This window comes from Protopterus annectens, chromosome 2.part2 (genome assembly GCF_019279795.1).
Source record: "Protopterus annectens isolate FY-2018-M chromosome 2.part2, PAN1.0, whole genome shotgun sequence".
NCBI classification, from domain to species: Eukaryota; Metazoa; Chordata; order Ceratodontiformes; family Protopteridae; genus Protopterus; species Protopterus annectens.
This window is the reverse complement of record NC_056730.1, coordinates 1,081,341,866-1,081,361,135: the sequence shown is the minus strand read 5'-3', so window position 1 is coordinate 1,081,361,135 and position 19,270 is coordinate 1,081,341,866. Positions and strand designations below refer to the sequence as shown.

Here is a 19,270-nt window from a genome sequence, read left to right as displayed (position 1 = left end):
TTTGTAAAATCGTCCTGTAGTAGGGTGCTCAAAACTAGTTTCTTTATTAATATAAATACATAATATTTCTTTTTCTTTTTGTAACCTCTCCAGAAATCTCTCCTTCGTCCTTTAAAGGCGTTTTGAAAACATGGGCGGGATGCATACTTCATTCTAAATACTTCCGTCCAAAAATGGAAGATTGCTAACTGAGAAGTTGGCAGTAAATTTTAAGAAGTCCGTGGTAAGTAGGGAAACAAAAAACAAGTTTAAGGAGGGTTCAAGCCAAGCCAAAAAAAAAAGGTCGTCCACAAAGCGACAGTACATTATTGAAAAAAGAAAATCCATATCTTTATCTGGCCTAGAGGGTTGGGTAGCTATTTTGCATGATGTGCCCCATAGCCATAAATCCTTCTGTAAGTAAATGACTTCTAATAGCAGGTCACAAAGGTCAATCTTTCTATCAGTGAAGTCTGAATGTGCTTTCAAATATTGCTTATTACCATTAACTAGCGGTCTAAAGTACCTCTCTAGATAAATAGATAGGGTTCTTAACATCAAAAAAAAATGTCCTGTCCTGTTTAATTTAAAGTGGAAGTCTGTCACGCATGAACTAATGGACAGCTATTGAAAAGCTGCGTCATGTACTTATGCCTGTTGTAGAATGAAGCGTTCAGAGTCTACAGAAAATAAGTAATTTTGTTTTTTTTTTTTTTATTTTCGAGAATAGCCTAATATCATGATACATTTTTTTAATACCTGTAATTGTTGACTGTTTTAGAGTCTACTCTGGATAATATGAACTTCAGTAAAACACGGAAATATCTAATGTGTCACTTTGTAAATATGTGCTGAAATGGCTTTGATATACCTATATGAAAAGTTCAGTCATGAGGAGATGTTCTAAGCACCATGAGATGATAAGTAAATATGAAGGCTCTCTGAGATATACTCAATTGTTTAATATAGCATTTTATATTATTTTTTTATGTATTTTTTTTTGTATGTTTATTTGAACTATTCAGTTCTTACTTTTAATATACCAGTATTTTTCTTAGCTGAACAAGGTAGTAACATTGGAACTGAGAGTTTTATGGGTTACTTTTTTTTTTGAAGGAAACATGATGATTATAGAGATCTATCACAAGCTTTTGTTGGTTTTAAAAGTGATGTATAAACAATTTGCTAACTTACATGAAACCCATATGTTATGACTGCAGTTGCATATCTATCGGACATCTACATTTATGGTAGGTACAAAACTGTACTTTATGATTCATTTGTAAACGTATGTACCGTATGTGTTTGTATTGTGTGCACACATGAAAAAGGTGTGTGGTATTGATGCATGCATTTTGCACAACACCTTCTTCCTAAGGGCATCACATGAATTCTGATAGAATTGTTAGCTAACCTGGCTTTCGAATAGATAAGGAGTTTCTTAAGAGTAAAAAGGTCCGTCATTTGCTTCAGTTATTTTCCAGAACAATGTAAGTTTAAAATAATTCTTTTTCAAGATTTTGAGTTTAAGCAGGTTGGATCATTTTAGAGTTTGGGCCTTAGAACTACGCTTTGTACATTTGTGTGATGTGCCCACTTGTAAGAACATTTCACATAATATTAAGTATTACAGATTTCTTTATTCTTAATATTTCTTCCATCCCCTGTCTCCAAAATATCATTGGTTAGCAATTAAAAAAAGACTTTAGCTGTCTTTTCCTAGCTTTGTATATTGATGCATGACAGATGCATCCATGCTGTGAAACTAGAGAGAGAGCAGTTGATGCAGTGCAAAAACATCGCTCATAAAATTGTGCTCAGCTGGTTGTGTTGTAAGTTGTCCCTGCAGTTTTGTGGATTTGCTTTCCTCAGCCTGCCTCTGAAAATGGAATTTTGTTATTTCTTATCATTCCAAGGCACTAAAGAGCACCCATGATAGAAAACCATCCTTCCTCGGAAGTATAGTTCAGTGTTTATGATTCTTCCTTTCTTAGCTTTTATGTAATGTTCCCCAAAAACATTTGTTGGGATAGATCTGTTGGCCACTGGAGTACTGAGAGGAAACATTTAGATGGCAGTACAGTTCCTTATGCAGCCAGGCTCCAACAAGCATTATGTAAGGTGCTGTTACCCTTGGAGATGGCCAAGTGTTGAAGGGAAGACTGATGGATGCCTTCATCTAGTTCCTGTTCACATAGCTAATTTTTGCAACAGTAACCCTCATTATTTTGACATCTTCTTTGTTGTCGATATACCCACTCAGCTATATATTTTTTTCAGTTAGTTATAGTGAAAGTGTATAATGATCTTTAAACTTATTCACTTCTTTCTGAAAAATTGCAGCAAAGTAGATAGGAATTTGAAAAAGCTGTTGTTGGCTCCAGCATTGTTCAGTCTGTAACAGATTAGTCTTGCAAAGTGAGTTCTGCCTTACTGAAAACTAGGAGGCCTAGTGAATCTAAACCAGTTTAGGATGGGTCTTTGACCTTTCTCAGTTTTCTTTGGAGGCAGTCTTTCTCACTAAAGATGGTGGATACTCATCCATTAAGAAAGCTTTTCTTGGATCCAGAGTTGTTCAGTCTACAACACATTAGTCTTCTAGACATCCATCTTTACATTAGGTTATTTCAGACTATTTCACTTTGTAAATTGAAGTTTTATTGGCGGTATGTCTGTAAGACTTCCCAATTGTTTTTACATTCCACCAGAATATGATCAAGTAACTGACAGGTGATTTAACAAGAGGTAGATTTGTCTTCTGTATTTCTTGGGCTTTATTTGGCCACATTTTTGAGATGTGATCAGTGTTTTTTAAGATTAAGTGCTTTTATTGAGTGGTCACAAATGATCGTCAAGTGTTTTTGTGTCGCTGTGTTGTACAGTACCAGAAAGCTGAGCTTTCTTTTTAGTGCCTGCTGCAGAAGTCTAATCTGTTGCAATTTTTTTATTTTTTTTACCTTTGTGCTAATAATTTTTTTTTTGTCCCTGTGCATAAGCAATGTAGAAATTGCTTCATATTTACTGACAATCAATCAATTCTCAAACAAACTGATATGGTATGTGAGAGATGTATTTACACAATGTTACTGGAGACAAGCACTCACATAAAAGTACTTCTAATGTCAGTAAGGTTAGTAGAACACATGCTGCAGCCGTCATGCACAATTCAAAGCAGACATATCGACCCACATTTGCTGAGGTACTTACATGTAACCTTCCTAAACCACAAAGACTTCCTAGACAAAGTACACATAACAGATACCCTCAGTAGCCCCAGATGTGCTCTTTCAAAATAATACCCATACCTGCATCAACACACAGAGATGCATGTCATGGAGCCTCTGCCTCTAAGCCCATAAGGCAAGCCACCACACAATCCAACATTCTAGTCATTGAAGGCACACTGATATCCCAGTCACCAGGCTGAGTAAGGAGAAAGTTACGGTGATTTGTTTATCATGGGCTAGGATCCACCACATTGCACATGCACTCAGGTCATTGGACCACAATTACCAATATGACTCAGTCATAGTCCATGTGGGAGTAAATGACCGGAGATGTGTCTCCCTAGACTATATGAAGAGAGACATCATGGAGCTCTCAGAATATGCATCTCAGGCTGGTATGAGCCTAGCATTGAACAGATTTTTACCTTCTCCAAGGATGATGCCACAATACAAACAAAAGATGACTGACTTTAATAAGTGGCTTAGTTTCTGATGCCATTCTAAGTGAATGCAGTATTCATCAGCATGGAAGGACATGGTCAGCAGACCACACTGCTTTGCCAGGGATGGTCTGCACCTCTCCCCTCTAGGCTTTCGAGTATTAGCTAAAACATAGTGCCTTTTTTAGGCAATGCCAAACTGAAAGTACTCCCAACATAGCAAATCAAAACCAAGAAAATCTAAAGGTATTGATGCTCAGTGCTGGGAGTCTGAACAAAAAACTCCACTCCCTAGAAGCTTTTTACCCTAGAGAATGTGGACATCTGTGTGGTCACTGAGACATGGTTTAAAGCCACCGAGAGCACACTGACAGTACAAGGTTATAATGCTTGCCACACATTTAGGCCAGCTACTTCACAGGCAAGGGAGTAAAGGTGGAAGTGTCTGTTTACATCAAAAATATACTTCAAGGCTGGTCAAACAGGACAATGCACTTGTGCTGCTCCATGTTCAGCTCGCCATAAGTAAAATCCAGTGCCACTTCCTTGCAAGCTGTAGGCCCCCCTCTATAATCCAGGAAACCCATACCATGTATTTAAACTTATTAGAAACGCTAACCATCAAACTCAATGTTATATTCATGGGTGACTTTAATTACCCCACTGTTAACTGGGAATTTTGTACATGCACAGAGATTCCTGGATTTTGTAAACACAAAGTCCCTGGACCAGATAGTCAGTACACCAACTAGGGGTGCAACCATACTGGATCTGGTCCTCACTAATATGGGAGACTGCTGCACACCGCCTACTATAATGCCTTCACTGGTAAGGTCAGACCACAAAATGGTCGTCTTTGAAGTAAAAATAAAACCTGGAATCCCAGCTAAACCCGTAATATTCAGGAACTATTCTAAGGCCATGGAAAGAATTATCATGGAGATGATCAATGGAGAAATGTAGTAAACCTCCCCCAACCCAGTTTGGTTTCTTCAAGGGCAGATCATGCCTACTCAACCTGGTGGACTTCTTCTTTGAGAAGGTCATCAAAGCAATGGATGAGGGCAGAATCATTCACACTGCCTACCTTGACCTAGCCAAGGCATTTGACACGATATCCCACTCTGGCATTGTTGGCAAACTCTAGTTGGGTACAAACTCATATGTCACCCAGTGGATGGCCAACTGGCTCACACACAGGACCCATGAAGTTAGAATTGGGGAGTTCACCTCTACAGAGAGGCCAGTCACAATTGGAACCCCTCAAGGATCAGTCCTTGGACTGCTCCTTTTTGGCATTTACTTTTTAGAAGTCAAAGCCAGTATCACTGGTCTCTGGCTGACTAAATTTACAGATGATTGCGAATTAGGAGCTGTCATTGAATCTCACACTGACACAAATGTTTCCCAGGAGGGTCTGACACAGACAAACAACTGGTGTCAGAGCCATGGACTAAACTAAATGCCAAAAAATGCATAATAGTATCCTTCGGAAAGTCCTCCAGCCCTGTTAACTATCATATTGACAACACACCCCTTTTAAGTTGACACAGTAGTCTGGGACTTGGGGACACAGATAGCAGTCTAGCATTTGACCATCACTTGTCTACAGTGGTGAGGAAATCATTGTGTATTGCACAACTTAGATGCCATATCTTTGTTTACAAGTCCAAGGAAGTCATTGTTCTGCTGTATTCGACATTCATCAGTCCTGTCATTCAGTACAATGCCCCCTTTGATATGTACCTAACCAGGCATATCCAGCAATTGGAATGTGCACAGAGGTTCCTCACTAAAAGAATGCACAGCTTAAGTAAAATGTCCTTTGCAGACCACCTCAAGGCTCTACAGGCTGTTGAGGGGAGATGTATGCCTGGCATACAGGGCATTGTCATACTCCACTCTGATGGACCTCCTGCATATACACAAAACAAATCACCAGAGTTGCACGTTCTTAAGACTTAAACCTTGCCTGCGATATAAATAGGACCTGTTGGAAAGATAGGTATGTATCCCGGAGACTACCCCATCTATGGAACAGGCTCCCCATCCATGTGAGGCAGAGTCCCTCCCTAATCCAATTGAAGTGCAGCTTGGACAGTTGTATGGAAAGCCAGAAATTCATCCCTGGTTTGACACCTATGTTTGTAATGGACACAGGTAACCTGTAAATGGTTCATCTCGCAGGCCCATGCTTAACACTTATCAAGGGTATTGGAACGTGTCAGAGATTTGGGATGCATGGCTAGGCTTAAAAAGGCTCTTCTGGCCATTAGCCTAGTAAACACTTGTGAACCTCTAAGTTCCAAGTGGTTAATTTCTGCCAAGCCAGAATTGCCATTTGGGTGGAGCCTATTAGATACACATGTCAGCTTTCAGCCATCCGTACTTCATGGTGCCCTGTTTTTCAGTGCAGTGTTTACCTAGATGAAAGCTTTTCGGTAGAGGAGTTGATGAATAGTCTTGGAATAATGTTGGATGCTAACTATCCTTTCCTGCCTTTACATATCTGTAATGTGCCCCCTAAAGTCTTCCTCATTATGATTAGTTTCTAGTCCTGACACATGTTGTGGTGCTGTTGGATTACTGCAGTGCCTTCTGCCTTTGGCTTGTTAAAGGGGATTTTTTATAGTTTACAATTTGTACAAACTGTGGCTTTACATTTCCTATTTAGTATAAAAAAAATGTTTTTACATTTCCTTTTTACTAGCTTTAGAGGAATATAATTACATGTATTGCGCCACCTTGACTGCTGTGTCGCAGGTAACACATCTACTTTATGGTATGACTTTTAATATGCAAAGCTCATTAGAGTCAGAATATGTGCTTCACCCTTATGTTTGTGGATATATCCTTCTGTTCCAATGTTGCAGTATTCACTAGTGGGTTTACCTTTCTTCCCATCAGCTTGTTCGTCCAGGTTTCCAAAGCTTTTCCAGTCCCTGATGGTGGGTCTGACGTGTTGGGCCATAAATGTGACATCTGCGCGCACAGGTCTTCAGAACTTTTCAGTTGCCAAGCCATAAGTCAGGTGTTCCTGCTACTCGCGGACCTTGGATCAGTTTCACATTAAGATAAGTACCCAATTGGAGATTTTCTTCAGTCCTTTTGTATTTACTATAGTCTGTTAATGTCCGTTAAGAGCAAGTGCAACTGTGGTCGCCAAATTCCCCACAAACACCCACGACCAGTGTCTCTTTTGTTTGGATAGGGATCACAATTATAAAAACTGCGCCATTTGTAAGTCGTTCGTCCGTAAGACCCTTCATCGCCGACTATAGGCCCTTGACTTATACCTTGAAAACCCGCACCTTAGACAGATCGCTGTCAGAACGGAAGCCGCTTCAGACGCCCCATCCGAACCATCCAGGAAGAGGGCCAAGTCCACGCCGTCTGCTTCCACCACGCCTCCCTCCACCAATTTTTAGTCTGTAGCCACCATTGGCTTGGCCGAGCAATTGGCATCTGCCACTTCGAATAAAGCGGGTACCTATCAGGAGGCCCCATAATCCAGACTAAATGACACGTCCGGGGAGGATATCCCGGCACCTGATTCAGACACCAGGGGGGAACCAGTTTCTGGGATGGGATGGGTGCTTTGGAGCAGGCCTCAGCTGCTCCTATGACTTCAAGGCCGACTGCTAGCCAGACGCTGGTTAGGCCTACAAAGAAAAAACAGAAGATGAGCCATATTGCGTCAACCCCAGAGGCCTTGCCAGACTGGCAGGCCTTCATTCAGAACCTCTACAACTCCTTCCTGGCCCTTAGGCCTACGCCAGACCTCCTTCATGTTGCTGCAATTCTTCTTAGTTCCAGGCCTATTCAGCCTGAGACAACTCCTAGCCAATCTGCAGAAGAGGAAATGTCCCACTCCTCAGAGGACTCCTTGTTCCTACTCTTCACAAATTTCTTCCCCTCTGGGGTATGGATCCCCAGAAGAAGCCTCTGCTGAACCTGACTTCCCTTTGGAAGACCTTACCTTTGGGTACACAGTCAGTCTTATGAGGGAACATTTTATATGGGATTGCTCAGACATGTCTGAGGCTCAAAAAAGATTCTATGACCTGATCCAGATGGAATCTCCTAACCCGGCCCCTATTCTTCCTGTCCAGCCTGCCTTCCTAAATGCTTTTGCAACAGCAAGCATGAACGCAGATTCCCAGCCACCTGCCCCTAGAAGGGCAGACGGTGGTATAGGGTACCTGATGCAGAAAAATTCCTTTTCAAATGCCTGCCAGCTGACCCAACAACACTTTGTATTGCTACTGATAGGGCTACCAAACATCTCCCTACTACCACTGTCCTGCCTGTGGGTAAAGACAGCAAGGCCATGGAGAGGTGGGGGAAGAACATATACACTTCGGCTACCGTAGCCTTTAGGGCTACAAATTACCAGTCACACATGGCCAAATACTCTTTGGCCTTACTGGATAAAGCTTCTAAGGAACTCAATGAGATCCCTGACTGCTCTGCAAAGGCATCCCTGTCTTCCTTGCTTGGGCTCATCTCCCAAGTCAATAAACATTCCCTAAGGTGTGCATTTGATACAGTGGAGGCCTCTGCCAGGTCAGCTGCATTTGCCTCTGTATTGAGGAGATACTCCTGTCTGCATCTACAGCCACTGCCAGATGACTTTAAGGCCAGACTCTTGGATGCTCCTTTGGATCACGCCGCCCTTTTTGGCTCCAAGGTAGCTGATCTCTTCAAGTCACTAACAAAAAGCGCTCCAAGATCTAAAGCATCTATTGGTCTCTCCAATCCCAAAGTTTCAGAGGAACTATCCAGCCAAGACACAATTTATAAGTAAGTTTTCTAGGCCCCCTGCCCTCCAGGTCTAGAAGACCACACAGGAGACAGGCTACTCAGCCAAGGATTCCTCAGGCCACTGCCCAGAGTCCCTCCAGCATATGACTGCCTGCCTGCCTACCCCCCTCCTCCATACTTATCAATCTGGAAACATCAAAAATCTGGACAAGGCCCATGAAAAATAGGTACAAATCTGTATGCTGATTAACATAAAATTTCCATACACAGTTATGTAACCCCGCCCACTCCAATGGAATTGTGGGATGCCAACTTTCAATTGCAAACTGAATAACAGACAATCAAAATGTGGCACCAGAGTCCCCTTGCAGCCATTCCAATGTCCCATTACCTGTCTTTTCGCCCCATCTATCATAAACACTGTGTGCAATCTGCTTTACTTCTACAATGATTATTTGGATTTTATTTTTGCATTTTATAGCACAATGCACAAACACTAAGACATCTGCTAAACAAAGCAATACTATCTCACAATGAAAATAGACTTTGCATTAAAACTTCTCTGCTATTGAAACTCACATTCATTGAAACAGCATTGAAACCCATACACCACATCCACAGAAAATGCATCTGACCAGTGGTGGATGAAGATTATCTTTGGGCTGTTTTCAAATCATTGGCCTCTTGCACACAAAACAAGAAACATACATGTGTTCTTTGATACACCTTCCTGACTTTATTAAATTATAGTCCTTGTATAATACAGCACACTTAGAGCGCATTTTAAACGTATTGTTTGAACATTTTTCCAGTAGGCAATGAAGCAAAATGCCTGAACCAGTAATGACAAAACTGCCCAATTCAGAACATGTCCATCATAAAAGTCTACTTCCACACTATATATGTATGTATGTGTATATCGGTCTCTCTCTCTCTCTCTCCATATCTATATATATCTATATATATATATATATATATATATATATATATATATATATATATATTTATATATATATATATATATATATATATATATATATATATATATATATATATATATATATATATATATATATATATATATATATATATATATATATATATATATATTTATATATATATATATATATATATATATATATATATATATTTATATATATATATATATATATATATATATATATATAAAATGATAGTAGTGTAAGCCATAGGCTTCTTACACTTATTTTCAATTTCAGTTTTTTTTTTTGTTTTTTTTTTTTGGGGGGGGGGGTACAAACATTTTGGAAAGTTGTTAGAATAAATTGTGTTACCACAATGCATTTCACTGCCAAGTCTTTAACCCAGGACCCTGTGCACTATAGTCAGAGCAACATACCACTATGCCAAGTCAGCAGTTTCCTGAAAGATAGGAAGACCGAAACTTAAATGGCTATCATTTCATTTAGTGAATTCAGTTCTCACTTCTCACCATAGCTTCAGTCTCAACCTCTTAGCACAAAAAACCTGGACAAAGCCAGTAATGGGGAAATACAGCCCCAAAATAGGGATAAATTTCAAATACCGTTCTTTTAAACTTAGAAAACTGCTAGAATAAAAGGTTTTGTGTTACCATTTAGTTTCTGAAGAATATGAAGTCTGAAATTCAAATGCCTGTCATTATTTAGTGAATTCAATCCTTCAGTGATTTGCCACAATCCTGAAAGTCACAGATGTTCGTCGTGTTTCACTGTTGCAGTCATTACTCTTGGGTTATCCTGCTGGCAGGCTACCCGCAGACTTCCAGTCTAGGTCTGGCGTCGGTTGCTGTCGCCAGGGGTATAAAAGAAGCAGCCGATGCCATTTTCTTCAGTCTTTCTTGCCACGCTGTGCCCGAAGCAAAAGCAGTTCGCAAGTGCCGGTCGGCTGACTCCTGAGATTTTCAAATACAAATTTCAGATCCGAAGTCTTCATTAAAGCTAAGTACCCCGTTGGGGAAACTTTTTTCTTGCTCCAGACCAATGTCAGAAAAAGTTAACAATTGTATTTCTTGTAGGAAGCAAATACCTCATAAGGATTTTCACTCTTACTGTATTCCTTGCCTAGGCCCTGATTATAACGTTGCTAGATGTCGGTTTTGTGCCAGATTTAACCAACGCACTATCAAGTGTCTGTTCGATTTTGCATTCCATTACTTTGGCCGAAGATTTAATTGGATAATGCCGTCGGATCAACCGGCAACCAAAGTTCACAAAAAACGCAAGGATAAGGAAAAAGATAGGCATCCGAGGTCCAAAACCGACGACGAAGCCTCTGCTAGGCCAGTCGCCGGTTCTCAGTGAGGCGCTTTCGCAGCCCCTGGCGCCTGCTACCTCAGAGCCACAGGCCACTTCCGACTCCCATGTGGAGATGACTGGACCTCTGGATACTCAAGGTATTGGACACTCGGAAATCATTCCCTCAGATGGGTCCGGAGCCAATGAGCAGGCTTCGGCTTCTGAGGGTGTCTTCAGACCTACACAACTATATATCAAGCCATCTTCAGCTTCAAAGACAGACTAAAGCAGCACTAAAGACAAAGGAACAAGTACAGCATTCTCCTACTCGGACTTCCATGCCTAAAAAACAGATGCTTAAAATGACCAAAGTCCTAATTACTTTGATCAGGGGCTCCCATCCCCCTCCTGATAAGAGGCCTAGGCAAAAGACAGAGTATGATTCTTCTGATCAGGTTTCTGTTTCCTCTGATTCCTCTTCTGAACAGGATTACTCCATGCTTCCCTATGAGGATTCTGATGCTGAAGAATCCATTCCTTCAGCCTCTCCTCCTGAGGATTATTCTTTTGGGGAAACCCTGCATACCATGAGGGAACATTCCCACTGGGAGAGCCAAGATTATTCTGAATCTAAGAAAAGACTCGGAGACTTTCTGCTACTTCCTCAGCACAGATCCCTTGCTATTCCACCTGTTCTAGACATTGTAGATGATGTATTTTCAGAGTCCGGCCTGTCCCCAGACTCTCTACCCCTGCACCTGCTAAGCCAGTCATATACTACAGGGTCCCGGATTCTCATAAATTCCTGTATAAAAACCCCACTGCTGACCCAGAAACTATGTCTCAGGGTCCCAAAGGGGTTAAAGCTTCCACTGCAAAAAATCCTGTCCCCTCTGATAGGGATTCCAGGTCTCTAGACAGATGGGGGAAAAATGTCTACACTTCTGCAACCCTGGCCGTAAGGGCTTTAAATTGTCAGTTTCATATGCTTAAATATCAGCAATATTTAATGTCACTGCTTAAACAGAAAATGTTGACAAATTCTGAATGTTCAGAGATCAAGGAATTGCAGGATTTATTGCATGCAGCTGAACAAGTGGGAAAGCATACTTTGCAATGTGGTTATGATTCTCTGGAGACCTCTTGCAGGGCCGCTGTTACAAGTTCTGTTATTAGAAGGCATGCTTGGTTAAAAGAACAAAATCTGCCTGATCATGTTAAAGCAAAATTATTAGATTCACCATTACAACATGATACTTTGTTTGGTTCTAAAGCAGAAGAGGTGTTGAAAAAAAATGGAGGATAAAGCAAAATCCATGCAAACAGTCAAGGATTTCTTACAGGTACAGCCACCCAGGTTTAGCAGAAACTGGCCTTCTAAAACTTGGTCCTTTCCAGCATCAGACAGACCACAAAGAGGCAGATACAGGTGTCCCAGAGGCAGATCTCAGCCCCAAGGCTCATACAGGCCTAAACAGTGGGGTGCTCCTACCTCCAAAAGTGGAGAAAACAAATCACAGCCTTTCAGGAAACAGTCCCAATGACTTTCCTCTACCAGATCCAAGCACTTTTCTTTTGGCAGTCACCTTAGGGGGGAAAATAGCACTTTTTTCATCAAATTGGCAAAGGATTACCCAAGACAAATGGGTCCTGAACATAGTGTCCCAAGGCTACAGGTTCCATTTTCACACTCTACCAAGGTCATAAGGTATGCCAGACCTGCCACACAATCAATGGGCAGACGCACAAAAACAAATTATAGCCCTCATGGATATGAGGGCCATTCAGCATGTACCAAAACAAGAGCAGGGGCAAGGATTTTACTCCAGACTTTTCCTAGTACCCAGAAAGGACAAAACCTGGAGGCCAATACTGGACCTGTCTATACTAAATACGTTTTTGGAGGTTCCAAAATTCAAGATGTTGACTCTACAGCAGCTACTGCCCATGCTGGGCAAGAAAGCTTGGCTCGTAACTTTGGACCTAAAAGAGGCATACCTGCATGTACCAATCAGACAATGTTGCAGAAGACACCTCAGATTCATAGCTGGCTCAGTGCATTACCAATTCTCTGCACTGCCCTTTGGCTTATCTACTGCCCCCAGGGTCTTCACAAAATGCCTGGCACCAGTAATTGCATTTTGCAGACAAAAAGGAATTCAAATATACCCCTACTTGGACGACTGCCTAATTCAAGCAGAGAACAAAGACATTCTACTAAAGCATCTGGCGTTTGTAAAAAGATTACTAATTGGCCTAGGGTACACAGTAAACGAAAAGAAATCAAAACTCGTGCCCTCTCAAGAGATAATATTCCTGGGTGCAAGCCTGAGTACAACTGCCCAGATGGCTTATCTCACGCCAGACAAACAAAAGCAACTGACTACTTACTTCAAGAATTTGGCAACAAAAACCCACTTATCTGCAAGGAAAATCCTGCAGGCCTTGGGTTTTATGGCATCCTGCATTCTACTAATTCCATATGCCAGACTGCGTATGAGGAAACTACAATGGTATCTAAAAAGTGTTTGGGCGTAACATTGCCACAGCCTGGAGACAATAATTGCACTCATTCCCTCCCTGCAACAGGAGTTTTGATGGTGGGCAAAAGCCTGTCACCACAGTGAGGGTCTGCCATTCAGTTTACCCCCAGCCAGACAAACACTGACAACGGATGCATCAGATTATGCCTGGGGGGCCCATATGGCAGGAAAATGTATTCAGGGCACATGGCCTGCAAACCACATGCATCTTCTTATCAATCAAAAAGAGATGCTAGCTGTTCAAAATGCCCTGACAGCTTTCAAGGACCTACTTCATCCAGGGCAATTACTGATAAAGACAGACAACACTATGGTCATGTGGTACATAAACAGGGAGGTACACATTCCTACCCCCTCTGCAGACAAGCAGTGACCTTATGGGACACAACATTGGCTTTTCAAGTTCACCTGCAAGCACAATTCCTGCCAGGAAAAACAAATACTGTGGCAGACGAACTAAGCAGAAACCTCAGGGATCCCCACGAATGGAAACTGGACCCACAAGTCTTCAGCATGATAATAAGGAAATGGGGATGCCCAGCCATAGATGTATTTGCCTCCCCTCACAACTGCCAATTGCAGAGATTTTGCGCAAGAATTTATCACAAGCAAGCATGGAAAGTGGATGCCCTATCTTTCAGCTGGAAAAATCTAACAGTATATGCCTTTCCCCCATTGCCTCTCCTCCCCAGGGTACTCCTAAAGGTCAGACAAGAGAAGCCATAAATGATACTGATTGCACCAGACTGGCCACGCCAGCACTGGTACCCAGTCCTGAAGAGCTTGTCTCAAGGTCCAGCATGGATACTGCCTCAAACTTCTCACTTGCTGACCCAACAAAACAGATCCTGCACAGCCAACTCAGGACCCTAAATCTGGCAGCATGGCGGATAATGTAGCCATTCAGAACACTCCTCTTTCAAAAGCTGTTATGGATGTTATCTTGGAGGCCAGGAGGCCCAGTACCAGAAAATCATATGCAGAAAAATGGAAGAGATTCTCTGCTTGGAACCAGGAACAAGGCATAGACACGTGTGTACCAAATATCCCTCAGATTTTACAATACCTAACTGAGATGCTAAACAAAGGCCTTTCTTTCTCATCTATTAAGATTCATGCCTCTGCCATTTCAGCCCATTACAATACGGAACCACCTATCTTTTCTCATCCTTTAATAAGGCAGTGCCTCAGAGGGGCCAAAAACATTAGGCCTCCAAGGAGAGCACCATTTCCGGCCTGGGACCTCAATTATGTTTTGGAAAAACTCACACTGCCTCCTTTCGAGCCAGCATCAACAGCAGATATAACATTCTTATCCTGGAAAACAGCTCTGCTCCTAGCAATAACCTCTGCAAGGCGAGTCTCAGAGCTAAAAGCACTCATGGATGTGGAACCTTTCATCATTTTCCATCCAGACAGGGTTTCTCTGAGGACGAACCCTACATTTATGCCTAAGATGGTGTCCAGTGTGGCCCTCAACCAAACCATTCACTTGCCAACCTTTTATCCTAATCCACAGAACAAGGGTGAGAAAATTCTGCATTCTTTGGACGTACACAGGCAGTTAAGATTCTCCTTGGACAGAACTAAAGCTTTCAGAAAGACTGTGCAACTTTTAGTGTCATATGCTGCAGGTTCATAAGGAAAGGCTATCTCAAAACAGACTATTTCTAAATGGATAGGCCATTGCATCCGTTTCTGCTATTTTCAACATGGCAAATCAGTGCCTAAGGACATTAGGCCTCATTCCACCAGAGCAGCAGCCACTTCAGCAGCCTTCCTCAGAGGAGTACCAACCAAAGATATCTTAGAGGCTGCAACTTGGAGTTCAGTGCACACCTTCACAAAGTACTACCACTTACCTCTTTATTCTAAGTCCAGAGCAGGCTTTGCCACTGCAGCTCTGCAGGGCCTCATAGCCTCTGCTAATCCTATTTACCCCAGCCACACTACCTCAGCTTTGGGATTCAACCCAAGAGCAATGACTGCAACAGTGAAACACGATGAGCATAGTACAGTTGTGTACCTACCATAAATGTAGATGTTCGAATGTATTCACTGTTGCATTCCAGGTTACCCACCCACCATCCCCCTTTTCTTTGCTGGGGCTTATTTACACTTCTCTATCCTATACAACCTTTTTGGTGTATTTGCTTGTAGAGGAAGGACATGTTATTTTTGTGCATGTATTTTTATTGGCATATTCTTTCAGCCTTCCAATTTAGGGGCACCTGACATCTGGGGCAAGAAAAACTGAAGAAAATGGCGTCTGCTGCTTCTTTTATACCCCTGGCGCACTGACGTCAGGGAAGAGGTGACAGCAACCGACGCCGGACCTAGACTTTGGAATTCTGGCCGACTGCGGGTAGCCTGCCAGCAGGATAACCCAAGAGTAATGACTGCAACAGTAAATACACTCGAACATCTACATTTATGGTAGGTACACAACTGTAGTATTTTATGAGGAACAGATAAAAAGTATGAGGCTTTAATTCACAAGTGATGGCTCTTTTTACCCTGCACCCAAGGTACAGGGTTTGAGCCTGAGCACCTCTGTCCACCAGGTGTATTAAATTGAGGGCATTTTCACAGACACACGCACACACACACGCACACTCCACAGAATAAATAATAGCAAATATGTTTCCTACTTCAGCCAAATCTTCTTCACCTGGTTCATCCCATCCCCTGCCTAGCAGATAGAGAAAAGATCCATTTGAATTTGCAGCCGCCACACTGTAGCCTAATCCCTGCTGGCAGATGGAGCCAAAAGAGAAAAGAATCCATACTGTTTGCTGCACTCGTTGTTAAGATTGCAGAAATGGAAATGCATTTAAAATGAGCCAGCCAGCTGGAAATGTGTGCAATGGAGCCCTTGAGCTGAATTCTGACAAGCTGGTAGCCCCGATGGCGCTGACGTCATCGCACACGGGATGACGTCGGCTCAAAAAAAAATGCAGGGGGGGGGTTAAAAATAAAACTTGGAAAGTCGGAAATGAAGGGGTGCCACTCTGGAATCGTGGCACCCATTTATTTGGACCCCAAAACTCAGTAAAAGGACGAGTAATTTGGTACGGTTGGGAGGTATGCCTTCCTCCCACCATACCTCTATCCTCCCGTCTCTCATTGCCTCCCTGCATGGGCCCTAGTGACATCCGACAAATGGGTTTTGTCTATCCTGAAGGAGGGTTACTTCATGTCTTGGATGGCCTCCCCCCCAAATACTTCCTATACCGCTACCTCCCCCCTCACAGTGGTTCCTCCTTCCCGAGGTCCTAAACAACCTGTTGCTCCAAAGCTCCATAGAACTCGTACCCTGTCTGCTCGAGGGGAAAGGATTTTACTCCCAGACTTTTTCTGCTACCCAAGAAGGGAAGGGACCATGGAGACCCATCTTAGACCATTCCCGCCTCAACCCATTCCTGAAGGTCCCCTCCTTCGGGATGATAACACTACCCATTCTCTATCCCCTCGTCCTTCCCCAGGCCTTCATGGTGACCCTGGACATCAAGGAGGTCTATCTACATATTCCCATAAAACCATCCTCCAAAAAATTCCTCAGATTCAAAGCAGGCGTCTTGCATTTTCAGTTCTGTGCCTTGCCCTTTGGACTTTCCACTGCACCAAGGATATTTGTAAAATGTCTAGCCCCAGTCATTGCTTACTGCAGAACAAGAGGTATGCAAATTTTCCCATATCTAGACACCCTCCTTGCCCACATAAAGGACCTCCTGCTGCAGTCTCTAGGGTTCCTCATAAATTTCCCCAAATCCAAACTAAATCCTACACAAGACATTGTCTTCCTAGGATGCAGAATCAGAACAGTCCTCAGGATGGCTTTCCTACCTCAGGAAAAAAATGATTTCCCTGACCCATCACCTTCAATCTGCCCTTCTTTCACCCACCCTGACTGTGAAGGAATTCCTCAAACTTCTTGGGCACATGGCTGCCACTATTCCCATGCTGCCACAGGCAGGCTTGAGGAAGATGCAGTGGTATCTTCTCTCAGTGTGGGCCCAGCACTCTCACCTCCTAGAGTTCAGAATCCCACTTCTCCCTTGCTTCCACCAAGAGCTGAGGTGCTGGCTGGCCCAGGTGGCCTTAAACCTGGGTCTTCCCCTACAATTGCCCTTCCCTTCTCAGATCATGCACACAGACGCATCAGATCTGGGATGGGGGGGGGCAGTGTTGGACACAAGGACAGTGCAAGGTTTGTGGACAGACCATCACAAACAATGGCATATCAACATCAAAGAAATGTCAGCCATACTTCTTGCCTGCAGGCCTTTCAACCTTTCCTCAAACAAGGGCATTCTGAAGATCTTCACAGACAACACCACAGTGATGTGATACCCCAACAAGCAAGGAGGGATGAAGTCCTGCCTCCTCTGCAGGCTAGCCCTACAGGTATGGGATCTGGATGTCTCCCAGGGGATATCCCTCTAGGCAGCCTACATCCCATCCCATCCCAACACAATTGTCAGGCAGACTCCTTAAGCAGAACCTCCTCAGACAGTCACGAATGGATGCTGTCAAGGGAGGTATTCCTAGATCTGATACACAGGTGGGGTATTCCACAGATAAACCTGTTCACCTCCTCCACAAACAGGCAACTCCAGAGCTGTTGCTCCAGAACTCACAACCGAAAGCTCTTCAAACAGATGCCTTCTTAATGTCTTGGATGGGGAGATTCCTGTACACCCCCCCCTTCCCTCTAATCCAATGTGTCCTACTGAAAATTCAACAGGACTCACCAAAAATCTTGTTGGTGATCCCCTATTGGTCAAGACAGCACTGGTTCCCCCTACTTCATCTATCCAAGGGCAATCAACACAAGTTACCCCCTTCCGTGGATCTACTCACACAGCACCAGGGGACACAGATTCACCCACAGTGGAGATCCCTGCATCTCTCCCTGTGGCTGATAGCATTCTTATTCCCTTCAGACACCTGTACAGTGAGGAAGTGCTCTCAGTCGTGCAGGAGGCCAGGAAACCAAATACAAGGAAGTCATATCTCTCTAAATGGAGAAGGTTTTCTATCTGGTGTCACAAAAGACAGATAGAGCCGCTGGACAGTGACCTGCCTCTTATTCTGTCATACCTGTGTGAACTACTGAAGACAGGCCTGTCTTACTCTCTTTAAAAGCACACCTGTCTGCCATTTCTGCCTGCCTGCCTATGGAGCCTCCACTAGCTTCCAGACTTCCAGCCAAGCTGTTCCTAAAGGGTGTTTTACACTTAAGACCCCCCAGAAAACCGACACCTTCCCCCTGGGATCTTAACTATGTGCTGGAAAAACTCACCCTACCACTCTTTGAACCAGCTGGCAATGCTGACTTGAAATTTTGCATTTGGAAAACAGTATTGCTAGTAGCTTTGACTTCAGCCAGTAGGGTCTCAGAGCTCCAAGCCCTTATGGCTGCCCCACCCTTCCTAGTTTTCCATATGGACAGGGTCACCCTCAGGATTAATCCCTCCTTCACTCCCAAAGTAGTCAATGACCCCTCTTCAGGCTATTCATCTGCCTACCTTCTTTCCAAACCCTCAGGGAGACACTGAGAGAGTCCTTCACTCCCAAGATGTCCACAGGCAACTTTGTTTCTGCTTGCATAAGACCAAGTCTATACGCAAATCAGACCAGATGTTCGTTTCCTTCCACCCCAGGGCTCTGGGGAAAGCTGTGGGGAAACAAACCATTTCTTCCTGGATTGCTAGGGCCATCTCCTTTTGTTACTCTCATCATGGAAAGGCACTAACGGCCAACTTCAAAGCCCATTCTACAAGAGCCATGGCCTCCTCTGGAGCTTTCTTTAAATGTCTAGATACTAACTTCATTCTGGAAGCAGCTATCTGGTCCTCTGTGCACACCTTCACCAGACACTATAAGCTGGACCACATCTCCAGGACCAGAGCAGGATTTGCCAGGGCTGTCCAGCATGCATTCCTGGAATCCTCATCCAGACCACCTCCCAGCCGCCAGTGAGCTTTTTTATTCACTAGTGAATACTGCAACATTGGAATAGGACATAGGAAAGTTGTGTAAAATCTTACCATAACCAT

At 43.2% G+C, this 19,270-nt stretch overlaps 1 protein-coding gene across 4 annotated transcripts in view; it reads left to right on the top strand.

Moving 5' to 3' along the window:
• The window catches only part of YTHDC1 (YTH domain containing 1), a 1,387,762-nt gene that overhangs the window by 1,118,542 nt on the left and 249,950 nt on the right, over positions 1-19,270 (top strand). The gene's annotated exons all lie outside the window — the stretch shown is intronic.